Source organism: Lissotriton helveticus, chromosome 5_1 (assembly GCF_964261635.1).
Source record: "Lissotriton helveticus chromosome 5_1, aLisHel1.1, whole genome shotgun sequence".
In the NCBI taxonomy this organism is placed as follows: domain Eukaryota; kingdom Metazoa; phylum Chordata; class Amphibia; order Caudata; family Salamandridae; genus Lissotriton; species Lissotriton helveticus.
Window position 1 is genome coordinate 407,122,931 of NC_136065.1, and position 12,462 is coordinate 407,135,392.

Sequence of the window (12,462 nt, forward strand, 5' to 3'; positions counted from 1 at the left end):
GTGTGTGGAGTGGTACTTGGCTGTCTGTGCACGGAGTGGTGCTTGGCTGGTGGTGTTTGTGGAGTGGCGCTTGGCTGGTGGTGTGCGTGGAGTGCTACTTTGCTGTCTGTGCACGGAGTGGTGCTTGGCTGGCGGTGTGTGTGGCGTGGCCCTTGGCTGGTGGTGTGCGTGGAGTGCTACTTTGCTGTCTGTGCACGGAGTGCTGCTTGGCTGGCGGTGTGTGTGGAGTGGCGCTTGGCTGGTGGTGTGCGTGGAGTGGTACTTGGTTGTCTGTGCACGGAGTGGTGTTTGGCTGGTGGTGTGTGTGGAGTGGTGTTTGGCTGGCGGTGTGTGTGGAGTGGTACTTGGCTGGATGGTGTGCGTGGAGCGGTGCTTGGCTGGCAGTGAGTGGTGCTTGGCTGTCGGTGTGCGCTGAGTGGTGTTTGGCTGGCGGTGTGCGTGGAGGGGTACTTGGCTATCTATGCACGGAGTGGTGCTTGGCTGGCGGTGTGTGTGGAGTGGCGCTTGGCTGGTGGTGTGTGTGGAGTGGTACTTGGCTGTCTGTGCACGGAGTGGTGCTTGGCTGGTGGTGTTTGTGGAGTGGCGCTTGGCTGGTGGTGTGCGTGGAGTGCTACTTTGCTGTCTGTGCACGGAGTGGTGCTTGGCTGGCGGTGTGTGTGGCGTGGCCCTTGGCTGGTGGTGCGTGGAGTGCTACTTTGCTGTCTGTGCACGGAGTGCTGCTTGGCTGGCGGTGTGTGTGGAGTGGCGCTTGGCTGGTGGTGTGCGTGGAGTGGTACTTGGTTGTCTGTGCACGGAGTGGTGTTTGGCTGGTGGTGTGTGTGGAGTGGTGTTTGGCTGGCGGTGTGTGTGGAGTGGTACTTGGCTGGATGGTGTGCGTGGAGCGGTGCTTGGCTGGCAGTGAGTGGTGCTTGGCTTGCGGTGTGCGTGGAGTGGTGCTTGGCTGGTGGTGTGCGTGGAGTGCTACTTTGCTGTCTGTGCACGGAGTGCTGCTTGGCTGGCGGTGTGTGTGGAGTGGCGCTTGGCTGGTGGTGTGCGTGGAGTGGTACTTGGTTGTCTGTGCACGGAGTGGTGTTTGGCTGGTGGTGTGTGTGGAGTGGTGTTTGGCTGGCGGTGTGTGTGGAGTGGTACTTGGCTGGATGGTGTGCGTGGAGCGGTGCTTGGCTGGCAGTGAGTGGCGCTTGGCTTGCGGTGTGCGTGGAGTGGTGCTTGGCTGGCGGTGTGTGTGGAGTGGTACTTGGCTGTCGGTGTGCGCTGAGTGGAGTTTGGCTGGCGGTGTGCGTGGAGGGGTACTTGGCTATCTATGCACGGAGTGGTGCTTGGCTGGCGGGGTGTGTGTGGAGTGGCGCTTGGCTGGTGGTGTGTGTGGAGTGGTACTTGGCTGTCTGTGCACGAAGTGGTGCTTGGCTGGTGGTGTTTGTGGAGTGGCGCTTGGCTGGTGGTGTGCGTGGAGTGCTACTTTGCTGTCTGTGGACGGAGTGGTGCTTGGCTGGCGGTGTGTGTGGAGTGGCGCTTGGCTGGTGGTGTTCGTGGAGTGGTACTTTGCTGTCTGTGCACGGAGTGCTGCTTGGCTGGCGGTGTGTGTGGAGTGGCGCTTGGCTGGTGGTGTGCGTGGAGTGGTACTTGGTTGTCTGTGCACGGAGTGGTGTTTGGCTGGTGGTGTGTGTGGAGTGGTGTTTGGCTGGCGGTGTGAGGGGAGTGGTACTTGGCTGGATGGTGTGCGTGGAGCGGTGCTTGGCTGGCGGTGAGTGGCGCTTGGCTTGCGGTGTGCGTGGAGTGGTGCTTGGCTGGCGGTGTGTGTGGAGTGGTACTTGGCTGTCGGTATGCGCTGAGTGGTGTTTGGCTGGCGGTGTGCATGGTCTGGTGCTTGGATGGTGGTGTGGGTGGACTGGCACTCGGCTGGCGGTGTGTGAGTAGTTACTTTCTGTTGGTCACTACACACACTGCTAGTTGAGTGACACTCTACGCAGTCCATCATTTTCTTTAGTTGCTGTGTCAGATATGTGGGCGTGTGAAAGTGATGGGCCCTTGAATGGCGCTGGCGGCTGGCGGTGTAAATGTTTTGTATGTGTCACACGTACAAAAGGTGTATGAATGTCCTTACTGCCCCTGTGTGATGGGGGTACTGGTAGGAGCAAAAGACTGACTGGCTCCAAAGGGGTCAGGCAGTAAAAAAAATTCAAAAAATTAACCAGTGTCTTGATGTTAAACCTCATCTAATCCCAATTGGTCTAAGCCCTATTTGATGGCCCATCTGGCCGAATTTAAATTTGGGGGGCAAATTTGTGTGTTGTTGTTTTAATTGTGGTAGTAATTTTTTGTTCTTCTCTATTTTTGTCTTGTTTCAGGCTTTTGCTGTTTGGATTGTTGTAGGTTGCGTGTCTGTTTGCAGCTTGTGTAGTTGCTTGTGCTTGGTAAGTGAATGTATTTTGTACTACTTTCCCTTGATGTTTGTCTTTTTGAAAAAGGTTGTACTTCTAGCAGTTTGTGTGGCTCTGTGTTTTTTTTTCAGCATTAGTGTTTGATGTGCACTTTGTTTTCTAATCTGTCATTTCTTTTTTTCTTTCTAGTGGGATATCATTTCTTTTTGCTGTGTCTCAACAGAGTAGGTACTGGTGAGTGTAGCTATATTTGGTAAGAGTGAAATTGTTTTGGATTGTATTTATCTTTTGTGAAAGCCTTACCTTGTTTACTTCTTACTTTGCACAGTGTAGGTTGTTGTTCACTTGTGTGTGCAGTCTTCTTGCTTTGTAAGGATAATGGCTAGTCGCAGGATTACTGCTCAGCAGGTTCTTGGTTTGCTTTTTGAGTCTTCCTCTGACCATGGTTCAGAGACAGAGTCCGATTCGGACTCCCAGGTGGCGGCAGAAGATTCTGGCAGTGAGTTTTCTCTTTGCATGGAATCATCATCATCGGATGATGAATCTTCTTCTAGTGCTGATGAAGGGCCTATGGTAGAGGAGGACATTGAGGTGCCCGTAATGGGCCAAGAGGCACCTGTGCTGCTGCCTAGGGCCGCAAGGTTTCCTTTCTTTTTACGTCGGCAAGAGGCATGTGGGCTGGAGCCTGCGCCCAAAAGGCTTCACATTGCTGTGGTGCGCAAAGAGGCATCTGGTGCTTTTCGTCTTCCTGCTGGTGTAGTGCAGCAAGAGGCATCTGGGGCTGTTAGGCTTCCCATTGGTGTAGAGTGGCAAGAGGCATCTGGGCCTGCTTGGTTTCCCGGTGGTGTAGTGCAGCAAGAAGTATCTCAGGCTGCTGGGCTTCCCGTTGGTGTAGTGCAGGAAGAGACCTCTGGGGATGCTATGTCTTCTGTTGGTGTTGTGCAGCCAGAAGTATCTGTGGCTGTTAGGCTTCCCATTGGTGTAGAGCGGCAAGAGGCATCTGGGCCTGCTTGGTTTCCCGGTGGTGTAGTGCAGCAAGAAGCATCTCAGGCTGCTGGGCTTCCCGTTGGTGTAGTGCAGGAGGAGCCCTCTGGGGATGCTATGTCTTCTGTTGGTGTTGTGCAGCCAGAAGTATCTGTGGCTGTTAGGCTTCCCGTTGGTGAACAGCAGCAAGAGGCTTCTGGGCTGCAGGCTGGGGTGGCTGCTCCCCCCGTTGATAGGGATGGCCTATGGGTTCCCCCTGGCTTGGTGCAGCCGGCATTGCCAGAGTTCACTGGTGTTCCTGGGTGTAGAGTGAATACTGAGAATTTTCTGCCAATACATTTTTTTCAGTTGTTTTTTGACGATGTGTTTTTGCAAGAGATTGTTGAGCAAACCAATTTGTATGCAGAACAATTTTTGAGGGCCAACAGTGCCAGCCTTAAGCCCTATTCTAGAGCAATCCGGTGGACTCCCACAAATGTTGAAGAGATGAAGAAGTTTTTGGGATTAACTTTTTTGATGTGCTTGCTAAGGAAGCCATCAATGACTTCATATTGGTCCACTAGTCCCTTGATGGCAACAGATATATTTCCAGCAGTCATAAGTCGTGATCGGTATATGCTTCTTCTTCGGATGATGCATTTTGTTGATAATAGTTTAGCGTTGTCACGCGATCACCCTGATTGTGACCGTTTGTTTAAAATTCGGCCTGTCCTTGATCACTTTGTTGATCGTTTTTCTGAGATCTTTGTCCCTGGTAAAGAAATTGCAGTGGATGAGTCTTTGCTGTTGTTCAAGGGCCGCTTGGTTTTTAGGCAATACATTCTTAGTAAGAGCGCACGCTATGGAATCAAACTGTATATGCTGTGTGACAGTGAGACTGGATATGTCTACAATTTCAGGGTGTACACTGGTAAGGAGTCCAGCATTAACCCTCCTGGTTGTCCTCCTACTTTTGGAGTGACTGAGAAAATTGTGTGGGAACTAGGTAGAGGATTATTTAACAAAGGCCATCATTTATATGTAGATAACTTCTACACTGGTGTGCGGTTGTTCAAGGAGTTGGCCAAAGTGGGCACTGTTGCTTGTGGCACAATGCGCAGTAACCGTAAAGGTTTCCCAAAGGAACTTGTTTGCAAGAGGCTTGTGCGGGGACAGTCTACGGCATTGCGATGTGGGGAGCTTCTAGCTGTGAAGTTTGCAGACAAGAGAGATGTGTACGGAGGAGGACCTACGCTAGCATCCAAGATGGCTGCATAAGCTCTCGGCTCCGCCGACCTCCGCCAGTTGCTCACAAATCCTGACGATTATCCTGGTTTCTCCCCGGACTCCCGTGCAGCTGATGTCTTCCTGACTTTAAAGGAGCAATCCCGGAATTTCTAGCTGCTTGAATAACGGAGATACGCCGTGTTCCATTCTCGGCCTAACCCAGAGTTGAAGCCGGGGCCTCGATTTCTAACCCAGCCGGGTTGGAGTTGAACAACATCGGCCGCGGGACGTGGGTAGCGTCCGGTCTCCCGGAGTGGAGTGTTTCTTGTCCGTTTCGGATGGTGGATAGGTGGCAGTCTTATCTCGCAGCTATGGCGGCGTGACGCATTGGTTGCTGTGGTCGGGGATCCGCTGCCCGGAGGCCCCGTTGGGCTCCCGGGGTCGATGGGCTTGGTTCCTCGCTGGAGGCGACGGTGTTGAGATCGCGCTTTTGAGAGTGCCTACAGTTGTCATCGGATTTGCCCGTGCCTGGTGCCCCGGAGTAGTCGACCTCCGGGGTTCAGAGACCTGCTTGGTCGCTTCGTGAGGGGCTATGGAGCGGGTGGAATGTATACCGTCGCTGCATACTGTAATGGCCGCCATTGGGGAGCTCCATTCACAGGTCACCGCCATCATCCAGAGGATGATCGTAATGGTTGATATCATCTACCGGAGACCGGACTCCGACCCTTTGTTGGTTCTGGAACAAGCGGTTCTACCCGCGGAGCAAGAAGCGTCTGAGACGGAGGGCCCCGTTCTGAAGCCAGACTTGGTATCTTTTGTCGACCCCCGAACGACTGCTAGCGAGCCCCGGACTATCGAATCTACATCATGCTCTATGCCGATACCGCCCCAGAAGGACATGGATGATCTTATATCTCAGAACGAGTTCCCCAGTGACTGTAGGATTGTTACCTCACCCTTTTTCTCCTGGATGATTCAAATACGCTCCTGCGATTTATCTTTGGTGAACTGCGGATATCGTTTGACTCTTAGACTTTGTGTACTATTCTCCTGGCCTCAATCCTTCCGTACTGACTTTGAACTTTCTCAACGTTTTGATACTCTCATGGAGATGGCGGATCGAGCGGACAGGGCTTGCATGAAAAATCGCAGCGGCCAGGGTTGACTTTGACTGGATGGGTTTGAACACTGACTTCATTTGATACGGGATTGTAACCTATACTAGCGCGGGAGTTGGGTGGTTCTTCTAAGCTCCCCCTGTCTGATTTTAATCGTTGCATTGTATTATTCTGGATACGTGTAGGGGCGGGCTGCTACTGGCGGGGGGTAAGGGAGACCGGGGGCCTGTTTGATATTTCCTCCTCCACTCTTTCTTCTTCCTTCTTTTAGGTCTTGTTCCGGGGCGACAGGCACACTGCTAGTGGGGATGGGCCGTAGCCATTGCAGGGGTGCAGGGTGGGGGGATTGGGGAGGGGTTTGTTATTTTGCCTTAGTTTAGTTCTATGGCCTTTGTTTTCTTTCCTTTTTTCTTTTACGAGAGACGGGTTGTTTATCCTGTATTGATTTTCTTATGTATCGGGGTGTCTGACTTGGTCTTCATTATCCTGAACTATGGGTGGGTGAGCCCTTCTGGCTGCTAGTTCGCTGTATTGTTGATCGTACTTCTCCTTATTGATGTACCGAACTGGGTTGACATTGCATACTCCTTGGAATCGACTTTTCCGCATTGATTTATTCGCTCTCCTATCGCAATATTGTATTCTATGTATGACACCCGATATATGTAAGTCTCTCTTGTTTTCTTCAATAAAACCCTTAAAAAAAAAAAAAAGACAGATGTGTACATGCGGACTACTATCCACGATGAAAGTACAGAACCTGTGCCTGTTTGGGGTCAGGGTGCTGAAGTGCGTAAACCTGTGTGCATTTTAGCTTACAATAAGTTCATGGGTGGTGTTGACAGAGTAGATCAGAGGTTGGAACCTTATGCTGCTCTTCGAAAGGCTTACGTTTGGTACAAGAAGTTGGCTATCCATCTGTTCCACTTGGCATCCTTTAATGCTTTCGTTGTGTACCAGAAGTCTTGTCCTGAGAAGAAGATGTCTTTTGTTAAGTTTCAGGAGTCTATAATAGGCAGCCTTGTACTTGTGGAGCAGGCAAGTGTTCCTAGATTTGGAGTGGTGGAGGAAGTGGCTAGATTGAAAGATCATTTTCAACAAGGGGTGGTGATGGACAGAGTCTCTGAATTAAGCAGAGTACTCTCACCCAGTCAAGAGATCAGGGCTAGATCCAACACCGTTTTTTAGCTCATTGCACCATCCCAGTTTCAGATTTGAATCCTGATGGTGCAATGAGCAAGGGACTCACATCTGACTCACATCTGACATGAGTCCCTTGCTCACTGCACCATCAGGATTCAAGCAAGCCGGGCCGAAGAGGCTGAAATGCCAGAAACCGGTCCCCGGTAGCTTGTTTCCTTTCCAGTGTAAGAATTGGCTTTGTAGTTTGGTTTGCCCTGTTCCCATCATGCACTGGGACAGGAACAGACTAATTTGCATACAGCCAGGTTCTGAAACTGGGATGATGCAGTGAGCTAAAAAACGGTGTTGGATCTAGCCCTGATCTCTTGACTGGGTGAGAGTTTTCTGCTTAATTCAGAGACTCTGTCCATCACCACCCCTTGTTGTTAATTATTTTGTCCACCCTAAGCGTGGAAGGGTATGCTCAGACATGAGTCCCTTGCTCACTGCACCATCAGGATTCAAGCAAGCCGGGCCGAAGAGGCTGAAATGCCAGAAACCGGTCCCCGGTAGCTTGTTTCCTTTCCAGTGTAAGAATTGGCTTTGTAGTTTGGTTTGCCCTGTTCCCATCATGCACTGGGACAGGAACAGACTAATTTGCATACAGCCAGGTTCTGAAACTGGGATGATGCAGTGAGCTAAAAAACGGTGTTGGATCTAGCCCTGATCTCTTGACTGGGTGAGAGTTTTCTGCTTAATTCAGAGACTCTGTCCATCACCACCCCTTGTTGTTAATTAATTTGTCCACCCTAAGCGTGGAAGGGTATGCTCAGACATGAGTCCCTTGCTCACTGCACCATCAGGATTCAAGCAAGCCGGGCCGAAGAGGCTGAAATGCCAGAAACCGGTCCCCGGTAGCTTGTTTCCTTTCCAGTATAAGAATTGGCTTTGTAGTTTGGTTTGTCCTGTTCCCATCATGCACTGGGACAGGAACAGACTAATTTGCATACAGACAGGTTCTGAAACTGGGATGATGCAGGGAGCTAAAAAACGGTGTTGGATCTAGCCCTGATCTCTTGACTGGGTGAGAGTTTTCTGCTTAATTCAGAGACTCTGTCCATCACCACCCCTTGTTGTTAATTATTTTGTCCACCCTAAGCGTGGAAGGGTATGCTCAGACATTAGTCCCTTGCTCACTGCACCATCAGGATTCAAGCAAGCCGGGCCGAAGAGGCTGAAATGCCAGAAACCGGTCCCCGGTAGCTTGTTTCCTTTCCAGTGTAAGAATTGGCTTTGTAGTTTGGTTTGCCCTGTTCCCATCATGCACTGGGACAGGAACAGACTAATTTGCATACAGCCAGGTTCTGAAACTGGGATGATGCAGTGAGCTAAAAAACGGTGTTGGATCTAGCCCTGATCTCTTGACTGGGTGAGAGTTTTCTGCCTAATTCAGAGACTCTGTCCATCACCACCCCTTGTTGTTAATTATTTTGTCCACCCTAAGCGTGGAAGGGTATGCTCAGACATGAGTCCCTTGCTCACTGCACCATCAGGATTCAAGCAAGCCGGGCCGAAGAGGCTGAAATGCCAGAAACCGGTCCCCGGTAGCTTGTTTCCTTTCCAGTGTAAGAATTGGCTTTGTAGTTTGGTTTGCCCTGTTCCCATCATGCACTGGGACAGGAACAGACTAATTTGCATACAGCCAGGTTCTGAAACTGGGATGATGCAGTGAGCTAAAAAACGGTGTTGGATCTAGCCCTGATCTCTTGACTGGGTGAGAGTTTTCTGCTTAATTCAGAGACTCTGTCCATCACCACCCCTTGTTGTTAATTATTTTGTCCACCCTAAGCGTGGAAGGGTATGCTCGAGCATGAGTCCCTTGCTCACTGCACCATCAGGATTCAAGCAAGCCGGGCCGAAGAGGCTGAAATGCCAGAAACCGGTCCCCGGTAGCTTGTTTCCTTTCCAGTGTAAGAATTGGCTTTGTAGTTTGGTTTGCCCTGTTCCCATCATGCACTGGGACAGGAACAGACTAATTTGCATACAGCCAGGTTCTGAAACTGGGATGATGCAGTGAGCTAAAAAACGGTGTTGGATCTAGCCCTGATCTATTGACTGGGTGAGAGTTTTCTGCTTAATTCAGAGACTCTGTCCATCACCACCCCTTGTTGTTAATTAGATTGAAAGATCGCCACTTTCCTGAATCTATTCCTTCCACTACCGCAAGAGACTTTCCGACTAGAAGATGCAGAGTCTGTTGGCGAAGAGGCGTGCGGAAGGAGTCTCATATATACTGTCCTGACTGTCCTTCTAAGCCTGCATTGTGTCTGTCAGCTTGTTTTAAATCGTACCACACGCAAAAGAAGTTTTGGGAGTTTTAATGAGCTGTAAAGTGAATTGCCTGGTCTGCATTCTGTAAAACATTTTTAGTTTGTTTCAAGGATTGGCATTAGTGCAAAGTTTTTATTTTAAGAATTTGTGTTAGCTGATTTGTAGGTATTTCCATTTGTTTAGTGTTATTTTCAAAAAAAGAATTCTAAATGTGTTTGTGTTGTGTGCTGGCTGGTGCTTGGCTGGCGGTGTGTGTGGAGTTGCACTTGGCTGGTGGTGTTTGTGGAGTAGTACTTGGCTGTCTGTGCACGGAGTGGTGCTTGGCTGGCGGTGTGTGTGGAGTGGCGCTTGGCTGGTGGTGTTCGTGGAGTGGTACTTGGCTGTCTGTGCATGGAGTGGTGTTTGGCTGGTGGTGTGTGTGGAGTGGTGTTTGGCTGGCGGTGTGTGTGGAGTGGTACTTGGCTGGATGGTGTGCGTGGAGCGGTGCTTAGCTGTCTGTGCACGGAGTGGTGCTTGGCTGGCGGTGTGTGTGGAGTGGCGCTTGGCTGGTGGTGTGTGTGGAGTGGTACTTGGCTGTCTGTGCACGGAGTTGTGCTTGGCTGTCGGTGTGCGCTGAGTGGTGTTTGGCTGGCGGTGTGCATGGTCTGGTGCTTGGATGGTGGTGTGGGTGGACTGGCGCTCGGCTGGCGGTGTGTGAGTAGTTACTTTCTGTTGGTCACTACACACACTGCTAGTTGAGTGACACTCCACGCAGTCCATCATTTTGTGTAGTTGCAGTGTCAGAAATGTGGGCGTATGAAAGTGATGGGCCCTTGAATGGCGCTGTTTGCTGGTGTGGGTGTTGAAATGTGATGGGTCCGCGGCTGGCGGTGTGAATGTTTTGAATATGTCACACGTACGAAAGGTGTATGAATGGCCTGTAAAGAGGTTGGTGCCTTGACGTGGCTTTACAGCTCACGAGCTGTGAGTCAGTGGTTCAGTTAATCATACTTTCAATTATACGCAGTGTATTTCATTTTTTGTGAAATTACTTGCGAATACAATTGTATGTACTGAATCATCACTCACCCTCGTGCCAAATCCAACCAGTATGTGTGTGTGCTTGCGGATTAGATGGCTTTGCAGTAAAAAAAAATGTTTTCTCTTTCTGCAGTAGGGTGTACCTTGTCCCTTATTGTTTTTGTTGTAATGTGTTGCTTTTCCTTCCAGATGGTGTCAGTGGTCTGGTTTACATCAGGTATGAAAGGTGCGTGAATGGCCTGTAAAACGGTTGGTGCCTTGTCGTGGCTTTACAGCCCACGAGTTGCGAGTCACTGGTTTGGTTTTTATGCATTTATTTATTAACAGAGCATTTCATTTTTTTTTTTTTTACATTTTTTTTTGTTCCTCATCTCAACCATGGCAGGTCCATCAAAACCGCGGACCAGGAAAGGTGTGACTTGAGAAATAGACATGCTGTCTCAGTGCAGGACTGGTAGGGGTCAATCATTACGAGGATGTGCCAGGACCCTACAGCCAAGTCAGTTTCACAATATATCACAGACCCTTTTATACTCCTGGGATGATGCTTGCCAGTAGCCAAATTCCACTATCTACTCATACCACGGATTGACCTTAATTGTAAAGGACAAGCATGAATAAGCGAAAGGAGTGCGACATGGCTTCGTAATCATTGGAACTGGGGAAGAAAAAAAAGAAAAAAAAAACGTTTTGATTATTGAGACCAATCAAGTTTAAGCCAGAAAGCTCTTTTTTCTGGTTTGCCACCTCTAGAAAGATCTAATTTCGATATAGAAAGTATGGAGGAACTCCAGTCTTGTAGTGTCGGGGGGGATGCCTCTTTCCAACGCCTACAAATCTCCCGTCGAGCCGCCAGGATTGAGTAGAACAAAAGGTTGTTGTTTGCACTGCGTTTTTTGTCCGTCACTCCAAAAATTACCAGGCTTAGATCTATATTCACAGTAGTGCCTGTTGAAGATGTTAGTTTGTTGCTTGCCAATAAGATGTTAAATGTGGGCAATCATAAAACATATGAGCATCAGAGGCTGCCACCTGACCACAACGGGGGCAAACTACTGGAATGCCTGATGAAAATTTGGACAACCTCTGAGGAGAATAATAAGCCCTGTGAAGGGTAAAGAGATGGTTTCTTCGCAGCCAGGCTGGTTTAATAATGTCCCATAGAACAGTGAAGGATGACTTCCATACTTCTTTTAGATTTACCGCCGGCAATAGTGAACCCCATAGTTGATCGGGAAGATGTAATACTCCGTCTATTTCCTCTAAAATTAGGTTATAAAAATGGGAAACTTGTTTTGTTGTTAGGGAAATATCCAGTAAGGAAGATTCTAGTTGACTATTGTCTCCCAATAATTGTTGTGGACAGCGAGTGGGGCCGGATTTGTGTGCTGTCGCCCAGCTAGAGATCTGCAGATATTTAGGTCTAGAGAGATTGGGGCCTACCTTACTCACTAGATGTTCCCAGGAGAGCATTTCCCCCTCAAAAAACAAATCTCCCCAAGTTAAGATCCCAGCATCTTTTAGCGGGCTTGTCAGAGCATCTTTAGTCCACTCCGGTGGAGCCGGAAGATCCCATATGGGAGAGCCGTTAGAGAAATAGCCTATTTTGGTAATGGTTCTAATATTATACCAAGTTCTTGCCAGGCCTTGCAATGTCTTCAACTTAATTTTCTTAAAAAATTTTGGGTCTCCAAACTTAAATAAGAATCCCGTCTGATTTAAACCTTCACATTTTAGCAGTGTTGAAAACATGTGGCCGACTCCCTGATCTGATGGAGTTTTAAATAATATTCGGGCATGTGTCAGCTGGAATGCCCAGGCATAGATTTGAATATCAGGGCCGGCCAAACCCCCCTTCTCCCTACGACGCCTCAACTTATTCCAAGAAATTCTTGCTGTCTTGTTCCTCCATATGAATGAGGTGATGTCACTCTGCATGGTGACAATGTCAAGTCCACCAGCTTTTGCAAGAGGGGTTACCTGGGTTTTTGGCCCCGTGCTAGACGGCCATCTAGGGAAACCTACCAAACCCACACATTTCTGAAAAGTAGACACCCGGGGGCTTCCAAGGAGGTATGGCTTGCGTGAATCCTCCAACGTTCCTTTCCCCAGAATCCCTTGCAAAGCTCAATTTTAGCTGAAAAAAAATCAGTTTTTTCACACTTTTTTGTGTGGGAAAGCGTGGCATCACTGGGCTCACACAAATTACCTCCCACCCAGCGTTCCCCAAGGTCTCCCGATAAAAATGGTACCTCACTTGCGTGGGTAGGCATAGTGGCTGCTACAGGAAAAGGCCCAAT

The 12,462-nt window shown here is 49.4% G+C and overlaps 1 protein-coding gene across 2 annotated transcripts in view; it reads right to left on the bottom strand.

Moving 5' to 3' along the window:
• The window catches only part of KCNAB2 (potassium voltage-gated channel subfamily A regulatory beta subunit 2), a 1,353,173-nt gene that overhangs the window by 1,154,484 nt on the left and 186,227 nt on the right, over positions 1-12,462 (bottom strand). The window lies entirely within an intron of this gene.